A 21,909-nucleotide genomic window follows, 5' to 3' on the forward strand; every position below is an offset into this window, starting at 1 on the left:
AAATGTGTGAATGTCACCGAAGGGCCAGGGCGTTGTGGCTGCAGCAGTTACCTCAACACCGTGCATATTGATTGGATGAGGGGGGGGTTGTGTTTTTATTTCACAGGCGGGGGTGCACGTCTAATTGAACGCCGCTGGGAATGCTGATGGAGTCGTCCCTCTTGTTTGAATTGCACTTGACTCGGCCCGTGTCTCGCTGAGGGCTAAATGAGTGGCTCATCTAAACCCCCAGGTGCTTGGCTGGGAAGTAAGAAACCTGCAGGATTATTCATTCTGTAGCTCTTAATGAAGGCCAATACGTTCTGTCACCCATTGATATATGAATGGAATACTGTATTACGGTATTAATTCTATAGCTCTTAATGAATACGTTCTGTCACCCATTGATATATGAAGGGAATACTGTATTACGGTATTAATTATATAGCTCTTAATGAAGTTGTAGATGACCTGGAGCCAGTGGGTCCCCCATTGAATATGAAGGGAATAGCCGACTGCATTAATTATATAGCTTAATGAATAAGGTGCTTTAGTGACAAAACTGATACTATGAGGGAATACTGCAGGTTTAATTATATTTGTAGATGAATACGCTCTTGTCCCCCCATTGATATATGAAGGAATACAGTTTTACTATTAAGTTTAGCGGCGTTAATGAATACGTTTGTCCCCCCATTGAATATGAAGGGAATACTTGATTTGATTTAAGGTATTAGATGTTTGATATGAGTCTGGAAGAATAGTTTAGCTGTCTAGCCAGACACCTAGGTATATGATGTCCACATATTAATTATATAGCTGGTGATGCTGTCAGGCGTGCTGGTCCACCATGATATATGAAGAATTTGGTTTTACTAGCGTATTAAGAGCAGTTGGAGGCTCGGAATGAATGTTGTATGCATTGAAGCTCGTTTGGAATAGTGCTCTTAATGAATGGTCCCCAAGAGCAACATCATTGATATATGAACAGAGTCCGAGAATTGAATCCCTGTGGCACCCCATAGAGACCAGGAAAGCATGCCCCCGATTTGATACATGAACTCTGGGAATACTGTATTACGGCAGTATATAGCTCTTAATGAATACGTTCTGTCCCCCCATTGATATATGAAGGGAATACTATATTATGGTATTAATTCTATAGCTCTTAATACGTTGTTCACCCATTTATATATGAAGGGAATACTGTATTACGGTATTAATTATATAGCTCTTAATTCTCTGTCACCCATTGATATATGCGGTATTAATTCTATAGCTCTTAATGAATACGTTCTGTCACCCATTGATATATGAAGGAATACTGTATTAAGGTATTAATTATATAGCTCTTAATGAATACGTTCTGTCCCCCATTGATATATGAAGGGAATACTGCACGGTATTAATTATATAGCCTCTTAATGAATACGTTCTGTCCCCCATTGATATATGAAGGGAATACTGTAACGGTATTAATTATATAGCTCTTAATGAATACGTTCTGTCCCCATTGATATATGAAGGGAATACTGTATTACGGTATTAATTATATAGCTCTTAATGAATACGTTCTGTCCCCATTGATATATGAAGGGAATACTGTATTATGGTATTAATTCTATAGCTCTTAATGAATACGTTCTGTCACCCATTGATATATGAAGGGAATACTGTTACGGTATTAATTCTATAGCTCTTAATGAATACGTTCTGTCCCCCATTGATATATGAAGGGAATACTGTATTACGGTATTAATTCTATAGCTCTTAATGAATACGTTCTGTCACCCATTGATATATGAAGGGAATACTTTATTACGGTATTAATTCTATAGCTCTTAATGAATACGTTCTGTCACCCATTGATATATGAATACTGTAATAAGGTATTAATTCTATAGCTCTGAGTGTGTTCCTGTTCCACCATGACAGTCATCTCCCATTTGATGTGTTGTATGATGGGAACGGTGCAACATGGCATTGAGACGGACTGCTTACAGATTTCCAGGTGTTGAATCCTCCGTCGTCGGCAGTATATCCCTATGCACAGCGCGTCTTCACCCCAGAGATAAATGACCTCGGCCTCTGAGTTTGACGCTCGGCTCCTTAGCCGTGCACTTTTCATATGTATAAAACACACACACATAACAGACAAACGCACACGTGCATACACACAAATGTAGACAAACAAATGTGCACGCACACACCACAGTCACACACGCGCACACACACTAACACACAAACAAACGTCACATTGCTCAAATGCCTCCAGTCCCCGTCACCACAAAAAGCATTTCACAAATGAGAACGATAAAAGGGAGGGAATATTTTGCCCCTGAATTGCGGCTGTGGCCACTAGTGCTTGACTGAATGCACAATCTGACCGTTTGACTATTTTTAGAACACAATGCCTGCAATGGAGTAAATGATGTGCACATTTACATATATTCCAACAGATCACAATAGTGCCTAATTTATCATAACCATTACAGATAACAAATCCTAATGGCTAAATTGGCCCATATACTGTATATTCAGTCATTAAAAAAAACAAGTGCCATTTAAGATTAATTTATTGAATCTGTAATATCAACTGGTTATAGTATATCGTGGAACACAGTCTGTAATATCAACTGGTTATAGTATATCATGGAACACAGTCTGTAATATCAACTGGTTATAGTATATCGTGGAACACAGTCTGTAATATCAACTGGTTATAGTATATCGTGGAACACAGTCTGTAATATCAACTGGTTATAGTATATCGTGGAACACAGTCTGTAATATCAACTGGTTATAGTATATCGTGGAACACAGTCTGTAATATCAACTGGTTATAGTATATCGTGGAACACAGTCTGTAATATCAACTGGTTATAGTATATCGTGGAACACAGTCTGTAATATCAACTGGTTATAGTATATCGTGGAACACAGTCTGTAATATCAACTGGTTATAGTATATCGTGGAACACAGTCTGTAATATCAACTGGTTATAGTATATCGTGGAACACAGTCTGTAATATCAACTGGTTATAGTATATCGTGGAACACAGTCTGTAATATCAACTGGTTATAGTATATCGTGGAACACAGTCTGTAATATCAACTGGTTATAGTATATCGTGGAACACAGTCTGTAATATCAACTGGTTATAGTATATCGTGGAACACAGTCTGTAATATCAACTGGTTATAGTATATCGTGGAACACAGTCTGTAATATCAACTGGTTATAGTATATTGTGGAACACAGTCTGTAATATCAACTGGTTATAGTATATCGTGGAACACAGTCTGTAATATCAACTGGTTATAGTATATCTTGGAACACAGTCTGTAATTTACATTTACATTTAAGTCATTTGGGATATACAAATTGGTGCATTCACCTTATGACATCCAGTGAACAGCCACTTTACAATAGTGCATCTAAACTTTTAAGGGGGGTGAGAAGTCTGTAAAAGGTGGGGTTTATCATTGACTCGTGAGGGAGTTTGTTCCACCATTGGGGGCCAGACACAGTTTTGACTGGGCTTTAACTGTACTTCCTCAGTGGTAGGGAGGCGAGCAGGCCAGAGGTGGATGAACCAGTGCCCTTGTTTGGGTGTAGGGCCTGATCAGAGCCTGGAGGTTTTGAGGGTGCCTGCCCCTCACAGCTCCGTGGCACCATGGTCCTGGCTTCAACTGGAAGCCAGTGGCGTGAGAGAACTTGGGAAGGTTGAACACCAACTGTAATAATAATATCAACTGGTTATAGTATATCGTGGAACACAGTCTGTAATATCAACTGGTTATGTATATCCTGGAACACAGTCTGTAATATCAACTGGTTATAGTATATCGTGGAACACAGTCGTAATATCAACTGGTTATAGCTGGAACACCGTGGCCTGGAACACCGTGGCCTGGAACGCAGTGGAGCTTGCTTGTAGACGCCTATGGCTGTGCAATGGCATAGCCTTGTTTTGTTAATTTAGCAGACAAGATGCTCTTATTTCTTGAGCCCTTACCGCAGTCAAGACACAACTATTTTATAGAAAAAAAAAGACATTATGTAATACAACAGAATAAAATGGAACAGAATATTTTTTTCCAAATAAAAATAGTTGCCTGTGTAAATGATACACATCTCGTGCCTGGTACATTTATTCTCAGTGATCATTTAAAACGGGGCTCAATTTGGCAAGTTGAAATCTGTCTTTTTCCATGTACAGATGTTTGATTTAGTTTATTCTGCCTGCTTCTTTGGGATGTTCAAAATGGAGAGGCAATCTGTAATTTCAATTAAGACATTAATGAGCGAGCTAGGACAGACGTAGTCAAAATAACTATTTGTTCAGCACTTTTGAAATGTACAGCGACAGAATTCAGAACATGGTGTTATCCCTGTACAGCAAGTCAGAACTATAGGATAAATAAAGGGGCATATAAAAGCAGACAATGGCAGCTCTTCAAATATTTGATGATTACATTTCTCTAAAACAGGTTATAAAACAGGTTATGCACCACCAAGTCAGAACAGTAGATGAAATTAAGAGGGGTAAATTATTAGGGTGAGGCACATGGGCTACTAACAGCTTACTAAACAATATTAAAAAGGAATGGCTTGATTCATGATGATTACTCTTAGCTAAGACTTAGCTAAGTATGATGTTGACATGATCAGTCCAATCAAAGATACTTTACATATAACATGATTTGATGTCATTTTATCTGTAGCAAATAACCTTGAGCCTTCCTGGATGGGCACTTCTAATGTAACTCTATGGCAGCACCCAAGGGGCTAGAATTTTCAGCTCGACCCTTTGACTTGGTGGTGACGTAGTGACCCCATAAGTGACTGAACACTGAGCCAGTCACGGCACAGCGCTCCATATTTTCTGCTGGCTCGCCCCAGCACCGCAGAAAGCACTGAGCAAGGATAAAATACCTGCATTGTGGAGCTGCATTACTCAAAAAAACAAAAAAAGAGACCATGTTTGTATGGAGACTTTATTAACTCAATGATATATATATATATATTTATATTTACATTGTTTGCAAACTGTTATGGAACATGTATTAATGGCAAGCCCCCCCTAAAATGTGGGTCTCAAAACAGGTGGGGCTCTAATGACGGGTCGCCACTGCTCTCACCCCTCTGTCTTTGACCTGTAGCTGTAGGGATACATGTCCCCTGTCCTTTCCTTTGTGCGGTGTCTTTGACCTGTAGCTGTAACAGTGTAGGGATGCATGTCCCCTGTCCTTTCCTTTGTGCGGTGTCTTTGACCTGTAGCTGTAGCAGTGTATGGATGCATGTCCCCTGTCCTTTCCTTTGTGCGGTGTCTTTGACCTGTAGCTGTAGCAGTGTAGGGATGCATGTCCCCTGTCCTTTCCTTTGTGCGGTGTCTTTGACCTGTAGCTGTAGCAGTGTACGGATGCATGTCCCCTGTCCTTTCCTTTGTGCGGTGTCTTTGACCTGTAGCTGTAGCAGTGTAGGGATGCATGTCCCCTGTCCTTTCCTTTGTGCGGTGTCTTTGACCTGTAGCTGTAGCAGTGTAGGGATGCATGTCCCCTGTCCTTTCCTTTGTGCGGTGTCTTTGACCTGTAGCTGTAGCAGTGTAGGGATGCATGTCCTGTCCTTCCTTTGTGCGGTGTCTTTGACCTGTAGCTGGAGCAGTGTACGGATGCATGTCCCCTGTCCTTTCCTTTGTGCGGTGTCTTTGACCTGTAGCTGTAGCAGTGTAGGGATGCATGTCCCCTGTCCTTTCCTTTGTGCGGTGTCTTTGACCTGTAGCTGTAGCAGTGTATGGATGCATGTCCCCTGTCCTTTCCTTTGTGCGGTGTCTTTGACCTGTAGCTGTAGTAGTGTACGGATGCATGTCCCCTGTCCTTTCCTTTGTGCGGTGTCTTTGACCTGTAGCTGTAGCAGTGTACGGATGCATGTCCCCTGTCCTTTGTGCGGTGTCTTTGTCCAGTGTAGGGATGCATGTCCCCTGTTTGTGCGGTGTCTTTGACCTGTAGCTGTAGCAGTGTACGGATGCATGTCCCCTGTCCTTTCCTTTGTGCGGTGTCTTTGACCTGTAGCTGTAGCAGTGTACGGATGCATGTCCCTGTCCTTTGTGCGGTGTCTTTGACCTGTAGCTGTAGCAGTGTAGGGATGCATGTCCCCTGTCCTTTCCTTTGTGCGGTGTCTTTGACCTGTAGCTGTAGCAGTGTACGGATGCATGTCCCTTTCCTTTGTGCGGTGTCTTTGACCTGTAGTTGTAGCAGTGTAGGGATGCATGTCCCCTGTCCTTTCCTTTGTGCGGTGTCTTTGACCTGTAGCTGTAGCAGTGTAGGGATGCATGTCCCCTGTCCTTTCCTTTGTGCGGTGTCTTTGACCTGTAGCTGTAGCAGTGTAGGGATGCATGTCCCCTGTCCTTTCCTTTGTGCGGTGTCTTTGACCTGTAGCTGTAACAGTGTAGGGATGCATGTCCCCTGTCCTTTCCTTTGTGCGGTGTCTTTGACCTGTAGCTGTAGCAGTGTAGGGATGCATGTCCCCTGTCCTTTCCTTTGTGCGGTGTCTTTGACCTGTAGCTGTAACAGTGTACGGATGCATGTCCCCTGTCCTTTCCTTTGTGCGGTGTCTTTGACCTGTAGCTGTAACAGTGTAGGGATGCATGTCCCCTGTCCTTTCCTTTGTGCGGTGTCTTTGACCTGTAGCTGTAGCAGTGTAGGGATGCATGTCCCCTGTCCTTTCCTTTGTGCGGTGTCTTTGACCTGTAGCTGTAACAGTGTAGGGATGCATGTCCCCTGTCCTTTCCTTTGTGCGGTGTCTTTGACCTGTAGCTGCAACAGTGTAGGGATGCATGTCCCCTGTCCTTTCCTTTGTGCGGTGTCTTTGACCTGTAGCTGTAGCAGTGTAGGGATGCATGTCCCCTGTCCTTTCCTTTGTGCGGTGTCTTTGACCTGTAGCTGTAGCAGTGTAGGGATGCATGTCCCCTGTCCTTTCCTTTGTGCGGTGTCTTTGACCAGCTGTAGCAGTGTAGGGATGCATGTCCCCTGTCCTTTCCTTTGTGCGGTGTCTTTGACCTGTAGCTGTAGCAGTGTAGGGATGCATGTCCCCTGTCCTTTCCTTTGTGCGGTGTCTTTGACCTGTAGCTGTAGCAGTGTAGGGATGCATGTCCCCTGTCCTTTCCTTTGTGCGGTGTCTTTGACCTGTAGCTGTAGCAGTGTATGGATGCATGTCCCCTGTCCTTTCCTTTTGTGCGGTGTCTTTGACCTGTAGCTGTAGCAGTGTAGGGATGCATGTCCCCTGTCCTTTCCTTTGTGCGGTGTCTTTGACCTGTAGCTGTAGCAGTGTAGGGATGCATGTCCCCTGTCCTTTCCTTTGTGCAGTGTCTTTGACCTGTAGCTGTAGCAGTGTAGGGATGCATGTCCCCTGTCCTTTCCTTTGTGCGGTGTCTTTGACCTGTAGCTGTAGCAGTGTACGGATGCATGTCCCCTGTCCTTTCCTTTGTGCGGTGTCTTTGACCTGTAGCTGTAACAGTTACGGATGCATGTCCCCTGTCCTTTCCTTTGTGCGGTGTCTTTGACCTGTAGCCAGTGTAGGGATGCATGTCCCTGTCCTTTCCTTTGTGCGGTGTCTTTGACCTGTAGCTGTAACAGTGTAGGGATGCATGTCCCCTGTCCTTTCCTTTGTGCGGTGTCTTTGACCTGTAGCTGTAGCACATGGATGCATGTCCCCTGTCCTGTGCGGTTCCTAGCTGTAACAGTGTGGATGCATGTCCCCTGTCCTTTCCTGCGGTGTCTTTGACCAGCTGTAGCAGTGTACGGATGCATGTCCCCTGTCCCGGTGACTCCTTAGCTGTGCAGTGTACGGATGCATGTCCCCTGTCCTTGTGCGGTTCTTTGACTGTAGCTGTAGCAGTGTAGGATGCATGTCCCCTGTCCTTTGTGCGGTGTCTTTGACCTGTAGCTGTAGCAGTGTACGGATGCATGTCCCCTGTCCTTTCCTCTTTGTGCGGTGTCTTTGACCTGTAGCTGTAGCAGTGTACGGATGATGTCCCCCTGTCCTTTCCTTTGTGCGGTGTCTTTGACCTGTAGCTGTAACAGTGTAGTATGTCCCCTGTCCTTTCCTTTGTGCGGTGTCTTTGACCTGTAGCTGTAACAGTTAGGGATGCATGTCCCCTGTCCTTTCCTTTGTGCGGTGTCTTTGACCTGTAGCTGTAGCAGTGTACGGATGCATGTCCCCTGTCCTTTCCTTTGTGCGGTGTCTTTGACCTGTAGCTGTAGCAGTGTAGGGATGCATGTCCCCTGTCCTTTCCTTTGTGCGGTGTCTTTGACCTGTAGCTGTAGCAGTGTAGGGATGCATGTCCCCTGTCCTTTCCTTTGTGCGGTGTCTTTGACCTGTAGCACTGCAGGGCCATGTCCCCTGTCCTTTCCTTTGTGCGGTTCTTTGACCTGTAGCTGTACAGTGTAGGGATGCATGTCCCCTGTCCTTTCCTTTGTGGTGTCTTTGACCTGTAGCCCAGTGTAGGGATGCATGTCCCCTGTCCTTTCCTTTGTGCTGTGTCTTTGACCTTAGCTGTAACAGTGTAGGGATGCATGTCCCCTGTCCTTTCCTTTGTGCGGTGTCTTTTGTCCATAGGATTTAAGCTGTGCAGTGTGGATGCATGTCCCTGTCCTTTCCTTTGTGCGGTGTGCAGCTGTAGCAGTGTAGGGATGCATGTCCCCTGTCCTTTCCTTTGTGCGGTCATGTAGCAGTGTAGGGATGCATGTCCCCTGTCCTTTCCTTTGTGCGGTGTCTTTAACCTGTAGCTGTAGCAGTGTACGGATGCATGTCCCCTGTCCTTTCCTTTGTGCAGTGTCTTTGACCTGTAGCTGTAGCAGTGTACGGATGCATGTCCCCTGTCCTTTCCTTTGTGTGCTTTGACCGTAGCACTCGGATGCTCTTGCACTCTCTTCTTTAACTTGATATTGATTGGCTGACAGCCCAGGCTATGGACTGGGGGTTGTGAAGAGGAGTGGCTGTCAGACACACACACACACCACTCTGTCAGGTCCCTGGATGGCACTGCCTCTGGGACAGAGACTCACTGATTCATTCAACCACCCAGACTCCTTTTCTATTAAACTGTTATTCTACAGCAGAAGGAATCCATTGATAAGAAATCCATTTTTTCACTCACACCTAATACTGACCTTTATGTGGGGTCAGAAAGTAGTCTACATTTAGTTGAGTAGATATTGACATTTGATCACTTTAAGGTCACGATGTCACACATTAGGCTTCTAATGCCATCAGAAAGGAATGCTTCATTTTGAATAGTCTTTTGCATTTGATCACAACATGCCATCATGCTTCATATTTTGAATACATCACACACTGCAGCCACACACTTTACAGGCTTCCAACACAAGGGGCCCAACTTGGTTTTTGCCCAGAAGGTGCTGTAGTGTTCACTAGGCATCGTTGGCAAAACCCTCCAAGTCCTCTTCTTACCGGGTGGAGTCATTTCCATTTTAATGGTGTGGATGGGGTAATGTTCTGTAGCAGGCACATCATTAATTCAACAGTTATGACCTAAACCCTTATTCATTTCTCACATTTAACATCATGCATCATTGCCCACTGTGGTTGTGGGAGCATGTGTTTAATAGTGGCAGAATGCATGCCTGAATCACTACTTATTGGGAGTTGTGTTGATATGTAGCAAACCAAAAAGGCTTTCACACCATTTTGCGCACACACATTGTGATATATATATTCAACACATCATCATTCAGTCTGGTATCTTACCAGCTCCTTTTCATTACTTCCAGCTGCAGTGCCACACAACATATACACCAACCATTAAACCTAATACTCCAAATCATTGTATTACCCAGCATGGGATCATGAAGGGGATTACCCTTCTCAGTGAGATTGGTGAGAGCCAGCCATTTTACCATTTACTCTCAGTGAGATTGGTGAGAGATACCTGGTGAGAGCCAGCCTTTTACCCTTACCTCAGTGAGATTGGTGAGAGTCATTTTTACCTTTACCTCAGTGAGATTGGTGAGAGCCAGCCTTTTACCTTTACCTCAGTGAGATTGGTGAGAGTCAGCCTTTTACCCTTACCTCAGTGAGATTGGTGAGAGCCAGCCTTTTACCTTTACCTCAGTGAGATTGGTGAGAGTCAGCCTTTTACCCTTACCTCAGTGAGATTGGTGAGAGCCAGCCTTTTACCTTTACCTCAGTGAGATTGGTGAGAGTCAGCCTTTTACCCTTACCTCAGTGAGATTGGTGAGAGCCAGCCTTTTACCTTTACCTCAGTGAGATTGGTGAGAGTCAGCCTTTTACCCTTACCTCAGTGAGATTGGATAGTGATGTTGGGAGGGATATGATTGTGAATATGAACACGGAACGGTTTTCCATCCAGGCCAAGAAGGTATTGAAATCAAATGGAGAAATGTCGCGTCAGCAGAAGCTTTGACATGGTGTTGTCAGCAAAACAAATCTGTCGGCTGTAGGCTATTCTGTGGTTCATGGGGGTGTAGCAAGATAGGCTGCGGTAATATAATGATGATGATGCAGTTTCTTGGAAATGAGATTCTGGAAATATGTCCTTATCCCAATGTTTACATCACACAGTGTCTCAGTAAAAATGACTTGCAATGATTGTCTACATTTAAAATGATAATCAAGATCATTCCCTGGCAAAACAAAGATGTCACGTAGAATAGAAGCTGGTCGTTTTCCGACTCTCATTTTATTCATGTAGAACTTCAAATGTTTGTCTTTCTGTCTTTGGCAGCATGATCGTTTGCCAAGGGAGGACTTCTGTTGATACTGAGCTGATAGCCACTAAGACATTCTGTTTTTAGTTGCTTTGCCGCCCATGTATGGAAAAACTCTACAGCGTTCCTTGTAACAGTATGTTCTGGTGCCTCTCGGGCTGTTCATTATGTTGATTGGAGACCTATTTGCTGATTTAATGTTATTTTGTAAATTGTGTACGAATGGTTCCTTCTGAAAGAGACCTTGGTCTGAATGGGACTCCCTGTGTTCTCTCATTTCAGATCCATCCCAGACAGCCACAGTGGAGGTGTCCTCCCCAAGTGGTCTTCTGCAGTACTGTAGCACCCTCTAGTGGTATGATACTGGCATTACAGTGAACCTTTCTACAATTAATGTATTACCCTGGCTGCCTTGACTTTACACACAGTGCAGTTCTTTATTCTAAAGTGCCAGCCGATGATGAAAGGCTTTAGAATTGTAATCTTTGGTAGACTGTTCATATCACTATTAATAAACGCAGAGACAATCCATATATTGTTGTATGCAATGAGCTCAGTTATTTAAAACGGTGAGAATGAGCTGCACTGTATTTTTAAACACAAGGCCATTAAACTGCCAATTTTACCTGGTGTTATTCTCTGTCTGCGGTCTAGATGTGGTGTTGCAGTATAAACATGGACGACCGGTGCTGGCTGTACCGCTACCCTCCAGGCAGGAGAGCTGTCTGTTCTTCCTCAGGCCCATGTTAATGACTGTAGGAGACCTCATCCACGACCTGCAGAGAGAAGACAGGAGTCACCTCTGCCTCTGTGCTCACCAAAGGTAGGACACACACACAAATATGTTGTATACACACATAAATATATGGTGTACACACGCACAAATATGTTGTACACACACAAATGTTGTGTACACACACTCAAATGCAAACATTTGCCCGTATTCATAAAGCATTTCAGAGTATGAGTGCCTATCTAGGAGTAGTTCAGCCTTTTAGATAATAATGAATATGATTTAATGGACAGGGCAGAACTGATCCTAGATCAGCACACCTACTCTGAGATACTTTATGATATGGGCTACTGTCACAGACACTATATCCATCTGTTATCCTCCTGTCTCCTACAGATGGTGCACGGGTAGCTAACAGCACCTCTATAGACACCACCCCTGTAGACACCACCCAGACACTATATCCATCTGTTATCCTCCTGTCTCCTACAGATGGTGCCTGGTATGCTAACAGCACCTCTATAGACACCACCCCTGTAGACACTATATCCATCTGTTATCCTCCTGTCTCCTACAGATGGTGCACAGCTCAGCACCTCTATAGACACCACCCCTGTAGACACTATATCCATCTGTTATCCTCCTGTCTCCTACAGATGGTCGGGTAGCTAACAGCACCTCTATAGACACCACCCTGTAGACACTATATCCATCTGTTATCCTCCTGACAGATGCCTAACAGCACCTCTATAGACACCACCCCTGTAGACACTATATCCATCTGTTATCCTCCTGTCTCCTACAGATGGTGCACGGGTAGCTAACAGCACCTCTATAGACACCACCCCTGTAGACACTATATCCATCTGTTATCCTCCTGTCTCCTACAGATGGTGCACGGGTAGCTAACAGCACCTCTATAGACACCACCCCTGTAGACACTATATCCATCTGTTATCCTCCTGTCTCCTACAGATGGTGCATAGCTTCTATAGACACCACAACAGCACTTCCTGTAGACACTATATCCATCTGTTATCCTCCTGTCTCCTCAGATGGTGCACGGGTGCTAACAGCACCTCTATAGACAGACCTAGACACTATATCCATCTGTTATCCTCCTGTCTCCTACAGATGGTGCACGGGTAGCTACCTTTCCCATAGACTATAATCTGTTAATGATGCAGTTATACAGAGACTATATCCATCTGTTATCCCCTGAAAGATGGTGAAGCTAATAAGACACCAAGACACTATATCCATCTGTTATCCTCCTGTCTTACAGATGGTTTAAGAGAAGATGATGACGGGTGTTTATATGATATCCTCCTGTCTCCTACAGACACGGTAGCTAAAGCACCTTAGACACTATATCCATCTGTTATCCTCAGTCTCCTACAGAGATGCTTTATTCTGAGCTACGGAGCACTCTATAGACACCATAGACACTATATCCACAGTCTCCATAGATGGTGTGCAACAGACTTCCAGTTTATATCCTTTACAAGGACCACAGCCACAGGTCCCCTGTAGAACGATACCCACTCCCCCTGAAAGAGGACCACAGTCCACAGCTCATCAATGATGGAAACATCCAGAAAGCAAAACATAGGTAGTTTAAACAGTTTAAGAGATGATGATGATGATGATGATGGACATAATAATAAATGCCATCTAGCAGCTTTATTCTGACTTAGCTACTGGGAGAACCACATCCTGGCATCCAACATGCTCTACCAGCTACAGAGGACCACAGTCCCACAGCTACAGAGGACCACAGTCCCACAGCTACAGAGGACCACAGTCCCACAGTCAGTCCCACAGCTACAGAGGACCACAGTCCCACAGCTACAGAGGACCACAGTCCCACAGCTACAGAGGACCACAGTCCCACAGCTACAGAGGACCACAGTCACACAGCTACAGAGGACCACAAACCCACAGCTACAGAGGACCACAGTTACACATCACACAGCTACAGAGGACCACAGTCCCACAGCTACAGAGGACCACAGTCACACAGCTACAGAGGACCACAGTCCCACAGCTACAGAGGACCACAGTCCACAGCTACAGAGGACCACACAGATCACCACAGTCCCACAGCGCTACAGAGGACCACAGTCACACAGCTACAGAGGACCAGATCACCACAGTCCTACAGAAGAGGACCACAGTCCCACATCACACAGCTACAGAGGACCACAGTCACACAGCTACAGAGGACCACAGTCCCACAGCTACAGAGGACCACAGTCCCACAGCTACAGAGGACCACAGTCCCACAGCTACAGAGGACCATGTAGTCCCACAGAGAGGACCACAGTCCCACAGCTACAGAGGACCACAGATCACACAGCTACAGAGGACCACAGTCCCATAGCCAGCAGAGGACCCATAGCACAGTTACAGAGACCGCCAGGTCCCACAGCTACAGAGGACCACAGTCCCACAGCTACAGAGGACCACAGTCCCACAGCCATAGAGGACCACAGTCCCACAGCTACAGAGGACCACAGTCCCACAGCCACAGAGGACCACAGTCCCACAGCTGCAGGACCATAGTCCTACAGCTACAGAGGACCACAGATCACACATCTACAGAGGACCACAGTCCCACAGCCACAGAGGACCACAGTCCCACAGCTACAGAGGGACCATGATCACACATCTACAGAGGACCAGTCCCACAGCTACAGAGGACCACAGTCCCACAGCTACAGAGGACCACAGTCCCACAGCTACAGAGGACCACAGTTCCAGTTGCAAGGAGGACCACAGTCCCACAGCTACAGAGGACCACAGTCCCACAGCTACAGGGACCACAGTCCCACAGCTACAGAGGACACAGTCCCACAGCTACAGAGGACCACAGTCCCACAGCTACAGAGGACCACAGAGCTACAGAGGACCACATCTACAGAGGACCACAGATCACACATCTACAGAGGACCACACAGAGGACCACAGTCCCACAGCTACAGAGGACCACAGTCCCACAGCTACAGAGAGGACCACAGTCCTGGTTGTAGCTACAGAGGACCACAGTCCCACAGCAGTCCCACAGAGGACCACAGATAGAGAGGACCACAGTCCCACAGCTGCAGAGGACCACAGATCACACATCTACAGAGGACCACAGATCACACAGATACAGTCCCCACAGCTACAGGGACCACAGTCCCCACTTCAGATCACACAGCTACAGAGGACCACAGTCCCACAGCTACAGAGGACCACAGATCACACAGCTGCAGAGGACCACAGATCACAGCTACAGAGGACCACACAGATCACACAGCTACAGAGGACCACAGATCACACAGCTACAGAGAGGGCTACAGAGGACCACAGATCACACAGCTACAGAGGACCACAGATCCCACAGCTACAGAGGACCCCAGATCACACAGCTACAGAGGACCACAGATCACACAGCTACAGAGGACCACAGTCACACAGCTACAGAGGACCACAGATCACACAGCTACAGAGGACCACAGTCACACAGCTACAGAGGACCACAGTCACACAGCTACAGAGGACCACAGATCACACAGCTACAGAGGACCACAGATACAGAGGACCACAGTCAGCTACAGAGGACCACAGATCACACAGCTACAGAGGACCACAGATCACACAGCTACAGAGGACCACAGATCACACAGCTACAGAGGACCACAGATCACACAGCTACAGAGGACCACAGATCACAGCTACAGAGGACCACAGATCACATCTACAGAGGACCACAGATCACACATCTACAGAGGACCACAGATCACACATCTACAGAGGACCACAGATCACAGCTACAGAGGACCACAGATCACACAGCTACAGAGGACCACAGATCACACAGCTACAGAGGACCACAGATCACACAGCTACAGAGGACCACAGATTACATTTACATTTACATTTAAGTCATTTAGCAGACGCTCTTATCCAGAGCGACTTACAAATTGGTGCATACACCTTATGAAATCCAGTGGAACAGCCACTTTAAAATAGTGCATCTAAATCTTTTAGGGGGGTGAGAAGGATTACTTATCCTATCCTAGGTATTCCTTAAAGAGGTGGGGTTTCAGGTGTCTCCGGAAGGTGGTGATTGACTCCGCTGTCCTGGCGTCGTGTGGGAGTTTGTTCCACCATTGGGGGGCCAGAGCAGCGAACAGTTTTGACTGGGCTGAGGCGGGAACCGTACTTCCTCAGTGGTAGGGAGCGAGCAGGCCAGAGGTGGATGAACGCAGTGCCCTTGTTTGGGTGTAGGGCCTGATCAGAGCCTGAGGTAGCCTGAGGTGCCGTTCTCCTCACAGCTCCGCAGGCAAGCACCATGAATGCTTGTAGCGGATGCGAGCTTCAACTGGAAGCCAGTGGAGAGAGCGGAGGAGCGGGGTGACGTGAGAGAACTTGGGAAGGTTGAACACCAGACGGGCTGCGGCGTTCTGGATGAGTTGTAGGGTTTTAATGACACAGGCAGGGAGCCCAGCCAACAGCGAGTTGCAATCCAGCCCGGGAGATGACAAGTGCCTGGATTAGGACCTGCGCCGCTTCCTGTGTGAGGCAGGGTCGTACTCTGCGGATGCTGTAGAGCATGAACCTACAGGAACGGGACACCGCCTTGATGTTAGTTGAGAACGAGGGTGTTGTCCCAGGATCACGCCAAGGTTCTTAGCGCTCTGGGAGGAGGACACAATGGAGTTGTCAACCGTGATGAAGAGATCATGGAACGGGCAGTCCTTCCCCGGGAGGAAAGAGGAGCTCCGTCTTGCTGAGGTTCAGCTTGAGGTGGTGATCCGTCATCCACACTGATATGTCTGCCAGACATGCAGAGATGGAATTAGCCACCTGGTCATCAGAAGGGGAAAGGAGAAGATTAATTGTGTGTCGTCTGCATAGCAATGATAGGAGAGACCATGTGAGGTTATGACAGAGCCAAGTGACTTGGTGTATAGCGAGAATAAGAGAGGGCCTAGAACAGAGCCCTGGGGGACACCAGTGGTGAGAGCGCGTGGTGAGGAGACAGATTCCCGCCACGCCACCTGGTAGGAGCGACCTGTCAGGTAGGACCCTTAATCCAAGATAGCACAGATCACACAGCTACAGAGGACCACAGATCACACAGCCACAGAGGACCACAGATCACACAGCTACAGAGGACCACAGATCACACAGCTACAGAGGACCACAGATCACACAGCTACAGAGGACCACAGATCACACAGCTACAGAGGACCAGATCACACAGCTACAGAGGACCACAGATCACACAGCTACAGAGGACCACAGATCACACAGCTACCAGAGGACCACAGATCACACAGCTACAGAGGACCACAGATCACACAGCTACAGAGGACCTGTGATCACACAGCCACAGAGGACCACAGATCACACAGCTACAGAGGACCACAGTCCCACAGCTACAGATCACACAGCTACAGAGGACCACAGATCACATCTACAGAGGACCACCAGATCACACATCTACAGAGGACCACAGATCACACATCTACAGAGGACCACAGATCACACATCTACAGAGGACCACAGATCACACAGCTACAGAGGGACCACAGATCACACAGCTACAGAGGACCACAGATCACACAGCTACAGAGGACCACAGATCACACAGCTACAGAGGACCACAGATCACACAGCTACAGAGGACCACAGATCACACAGCTACAGAGAGGACCACAGTCACACAGCTACAGAGGACCACAGTCCCACAGAGGCTACAGATCACACAGCTACAGAGGACCACAGTCACACAGCTACAGAGGACCACAGTCCCACAGCTACCACAGATCACACAGCTACAGAGGACCACAGATCACACATCTACAGAGGACCACAGATCACACAGCTACAGAGGACCACAGATCACACATCTACAGAGGACCACAGATCACACAGCTACAGGGACCACAGATCACACAGCTACAGAGGACCACAGATCACACAGCTACAGAGGACCACAGATCACACAGCTACAGAGGACCACAGAGGACCACAGATCACACAGCTACAGAGGACCACAGATCACACAGCTACAGAGGACCACAGTCACACAGCTACAGAGGACCACAGTCCCACAGCTACAGATCACCACAGTCCCACATCTACAGAGGGACCACAGATCACACAGCTACAGAGGACCACAGATCACACAGCTACAGAGGACCACAGATCACACACAGCTACAGAGGACCACAGATCACACAGCTACAGAGGACCACAGATCACACAGCTACAGAGGACCACAGATCACACAGCTCACACAGCTACAGAGGACCACAGATCACACAGCTACAGAGGACCACAGATCACAGCTCAGAGGACCACAGATCACACAGCTACAGAGGACCACAGATCACACAGCTACAGAGGACCACAGATCACACAGCTACAGAGGACCACAGATCACACAGCTACAGAGGACCACAGATCACACAGCTACAGAGGACCACAGATCCCACAGCTACAGAGGACCACAGATCACACAGCTACAGAGGACCACAGATCACACAGCTACAGAGGACCACAGATCACACAGCTACAGAGGACCACAGATCACACAGCTACAGAGGACCACAGATCACAGCTACAGAGGACCACAGATCACACAGCTACAGAGGACCACAGATCACACAGCTACAGAGGACCACAGATCACACAGCTACAGAGGACCACAGATCACACAGCTACAGAGGACCACAGTCAGATCACAGCTACAGAGGACCACAGATCACACAGCTACAGAGGATGATGATGAGATATCAATGGATCTTTATCAGTAATTCTAAAAAGAAACATCATTAGTCACTTGAGCATCAGCAGGATCCTCCTCCCCTCCTCCTCATCGTCATTATCCACCTCCAGTCTGGGGTGGAATTGGTGGAATAGTGATGCATGTTCCCAGTGTAATAATAATAATTTTGCCATGAGTTCCCAGAGTGACTGTGTTTTAAATGAATTCCACCCATGTTGTGTGTCCAGAGGCATCCAGTGTGTCCAGTGAGCATGTGGTGGACGTGGAGGACATGAAGCACATGGTGCAGCTGCTCCAGGGTGTGCGCCCTCCACCTGCCTGACCACCACCTGGTGAAGGACCGGAGGCAGCTGCTGGAAGACTGGATGGACTCAAACAGGACCTCACCTCTGGAACAGGTACCGGAGGGGTGTGCGTACCGGAGGGGTGTGCGTACCGGAGGGGTGTGCGTACCGGAGGGGTGCAGGGAGGGGTGCGTACCGGAGGGGTGTGCGTACGGAGGGGTGTACTTCTGACTCCGTTTCTCTCTTTCTCTTTCCTTCTGTCTTTCAGTATCTCCTCTCTTTATTTCTCTCTCTTGCGTCTCTCTTGTCTCATCTCTCTCGTCTCTGTGTGACTCCTACTACCTATCCTTTGGTCGACAACCATAAAGCTGTCGTGGTAAACCTTCAAAGATAAGATTGCATGAGTGTGAGAGTTTGTTTTAGCTATCACTAGTAACCTCTGTCTCCCGTATGCGTTCCCTGTATAGGTGAAGGCACAGCTGGCGCGCAGTGCAGAGTTCCACTCCTCCAGGACTCTGTGGACAGGTGTGGCCCCTGTCTGTGCAGGGCGGGGCCTTGGCCTGGCTCACCTGGTGGGTGTACTCCTGGGACGTCATGGAGCCCGTCACCTACTTCCTTACCTACTGCACCAGCATCGGAGTCTTCCTACTATGTCCTCACCAAGCAGGTACAGTACAGGACTGGAAGGACAGGAAGACCCATGTCCAGCACGGTCTCAATACAAGTAGTCAAGACAGTGTCTCCCCTTGTGTGCACAAAAAGTACTGTCACACAGGGCACTTGAACAAAAGGCTTTCATTTTCATTTCAGTCACACCTGGTCTCCTTACAACAACTTGGAGTAGTCAAGTTCTCATATGTGACCTTCATTGCCATACGCTGTACAGTATGAAGGCAGTAATTATCAGGGTTGAATTCTAACTTTAGATAACTGTGTGCAGTCAAACTTCTACAAACCGCTGCAGTTGACATCAATGGTAGATGTAATCAAAACACAGGTGATAAGCACTTAGAAGTGGAACAGAGAAATCTCTACGTATGTCTGCCCTCCTGTGGCTGCAATGTGTATAACATGCACTGTATAGAAGGAGCAGGAAATGGTCTGACCGGTAAACCTTCCAGTTGGTCCCACAGCACCTGTGTCCTGCGTCTAAATGATTTTATAAGACTTTGTAAGTATCTTATAAATGCACAGTACGAACTGTGTACATCCATGCCACAACAAGGAGGCTGATACAAACCAACATTCCTCTGTTACGCCGAGGTGCATCACCTGTATTCTGATCATATCTCCTAATGACATCCGTGCATAATTTACACAGAGGATCACGGTTATCTCAAGTTAGAATTTAAACCCAGATAACTATGAGTGAGAAGTGATACACAAGTTAGTCTGCACCAGATGGATCATGGTTGTTGTCCTCTGTAGGATTACGTCTGTCCAGATGGATCATGGTTGTTGTCCCCTGTAGGATTATGTCTATCCAGATGGATCATGGTTGTTGTCCTCTGTAGGATTATGTCTATCCAGATGGATCATGGTTGTTGTCCTCTGTAGGATTACGTCTATCCAGATGGATCATGGTTGTTGTCCTCTGTAGGATTATGTCTATCCAGATGGATCATGGTTGTTGTCCTCTGTAGGATTATGTCTATCCAGATGGATCATGGTTGTTGTCCTCTGTAGGATTATGTCTATCCAGATGGATCATGGTTGTTGTCCTCTGTAGGATTACGTCTGTCCAGATGGATCATGGTTGTTGTCCTCTGTAGGATTATGTCTATCCAGATGGATCATGGTTGTTGTCCTCTGTAGGATTATGTCTATCCAGATGGATCATGGTTGTTGTCCTCTGTAGGATTATGTCTATCCAGATGGATCATGGTTGTTGTCCTCTGTAGGATTATGTCTATCCAGATGGATCATGGTTGTTGTCCTCTGTAGGATTATGTCTATCCAGATGGATCATGGTTGTTGTCCTCTGTAGGATTACGTCTATCCAGATGGATCATGGTTGTTGTCCTCTGTAGGATTACGTCTGTCCAGATGGATCATGGTTGTTGTCCTCTGTAGGATTACGTCTGTCCAGATGGATCATGGTTGTTGTCCTCTGTAGGATTATGTCTATCCAGATGGATAATGGTTGTTGTCCTCTGTAGAATTATGTCTATCCAGATGGATCATGGTTGTTGTCCTCTGTAGGATTATGTCTATCCAGATGGATAATGGTTGTTGTCCTCTGTAGAATTATGTCTATCCAGATGGATCATGGTTGTTGTCCTCTGTAGGATTATGTCTATCCAGATGGATCATGGTTGTTGTCCTCTGTAGGATTATGTCCTGCCAGATGGATCATGGTTGTTGTCCTCAGTAGGATTATGTCTATCCAGATGGATCATGGTTGTTGTCCTCTGTAGGATTATGTGTATCCAGATGCCAAAGACAGGCAGTTCCTGTATTACTTCCACAAGGGTGCTAAGAAGGAGCGCTTCAACGTGCAGAAGTACAATGAGCTGAGAGAGGAGTTGGCATCGGTATGTTGCTATACTTACTTATACAAGGCACTGCAGAATCCAACAACTTCTGCTCACTGCTTATTGACTTTCCACTGATGTATTCAGTCTATAAAGAGCAGGCTTCACACACATCATGTGTGTATGTGTGTGTGTCATCCTTAGGTGGAAGAAGATTTGAGACGTCTAAGGAATCCAACCCAACTTCAGCTCCCTGTAGAACAGATCCAGAGCCAGCCATGAAGAGCAGCCCCACACACACACACACCGTCAAACTGAAGGACTACTGAGCAGCACCACACACACACCGTCAAACTGAAGGACTACTGAGCAGCACCACACACACACCGTCAAACTGAAGGACTACTGAGCAGCACCACACACACACCGTCAAACTGAAGGACTACTGAGCAGCACCACACACACACCGTCAAACTGAAGGACTACTGAGCAGCACCACACACACACCGTCAAACTGAAGGACTACTGAGCAGCACCACACACACACACCGTCAAACTGAAGGACTACTGAGCAGCACCACACACACCATCAAACTGAAGGACTACTGAGCAGCACCACACACACACCGTCAAACTGAAGGACTACTGAGCAGCACCACACACACACCATCAAACTGAAGGACTACTGAGCAGCAGCATTTTCCCCCATTTATTTTGATAACAATGCGTTTTTCTTACTAACCCTGCAGATCATTTTAGAGTTTTGGTTTACAATATTGGAAGTAATTTGTGGTAGTATAGTAATATAGTAATAAATAGTATAGTAATAAATATATGAGAAAACATCTTCCTGAATACTAATCATATTTTCTCTGCATTCCTGGCCATTGCAGTAATTCAAT

At 46.7% G+C, this 21,909-nt stretch overlaps 1 pseudogene; it reads left to right on the forward strand.

Moving 5' to 3' along the window:
- Positions 1 to 10,954: 10,954 nt before the first annotated feature.
- On the forward strand, positions 10,955 to 21,852 carry LOC118380030 (calcium uniporter regulatory subunit MCUb, mitochondrial-like; annotated as a pseudogene).
- Positions 21,853 to 21,909: the final 57 nt, after the last annotated feature.

This window comes from Oncorhynchus keta, unplaced genomic scaffold, assembly GCF_023373465.1.
Source record: "Oncorhynchus keta strain PuntledgeMale-10-30-2019 unplaced genomic scaffold, Oket_V2 Un_contig_6766_pilon_pilon, whole genome shotgun sequence".
Taxonomy (NCBI): Eukaryota; Metazoa; Chordata; class Actinopteri; order Salmoniformes; family Salmonidae; genus Oncorhynchus; species Oncorhynchus keta.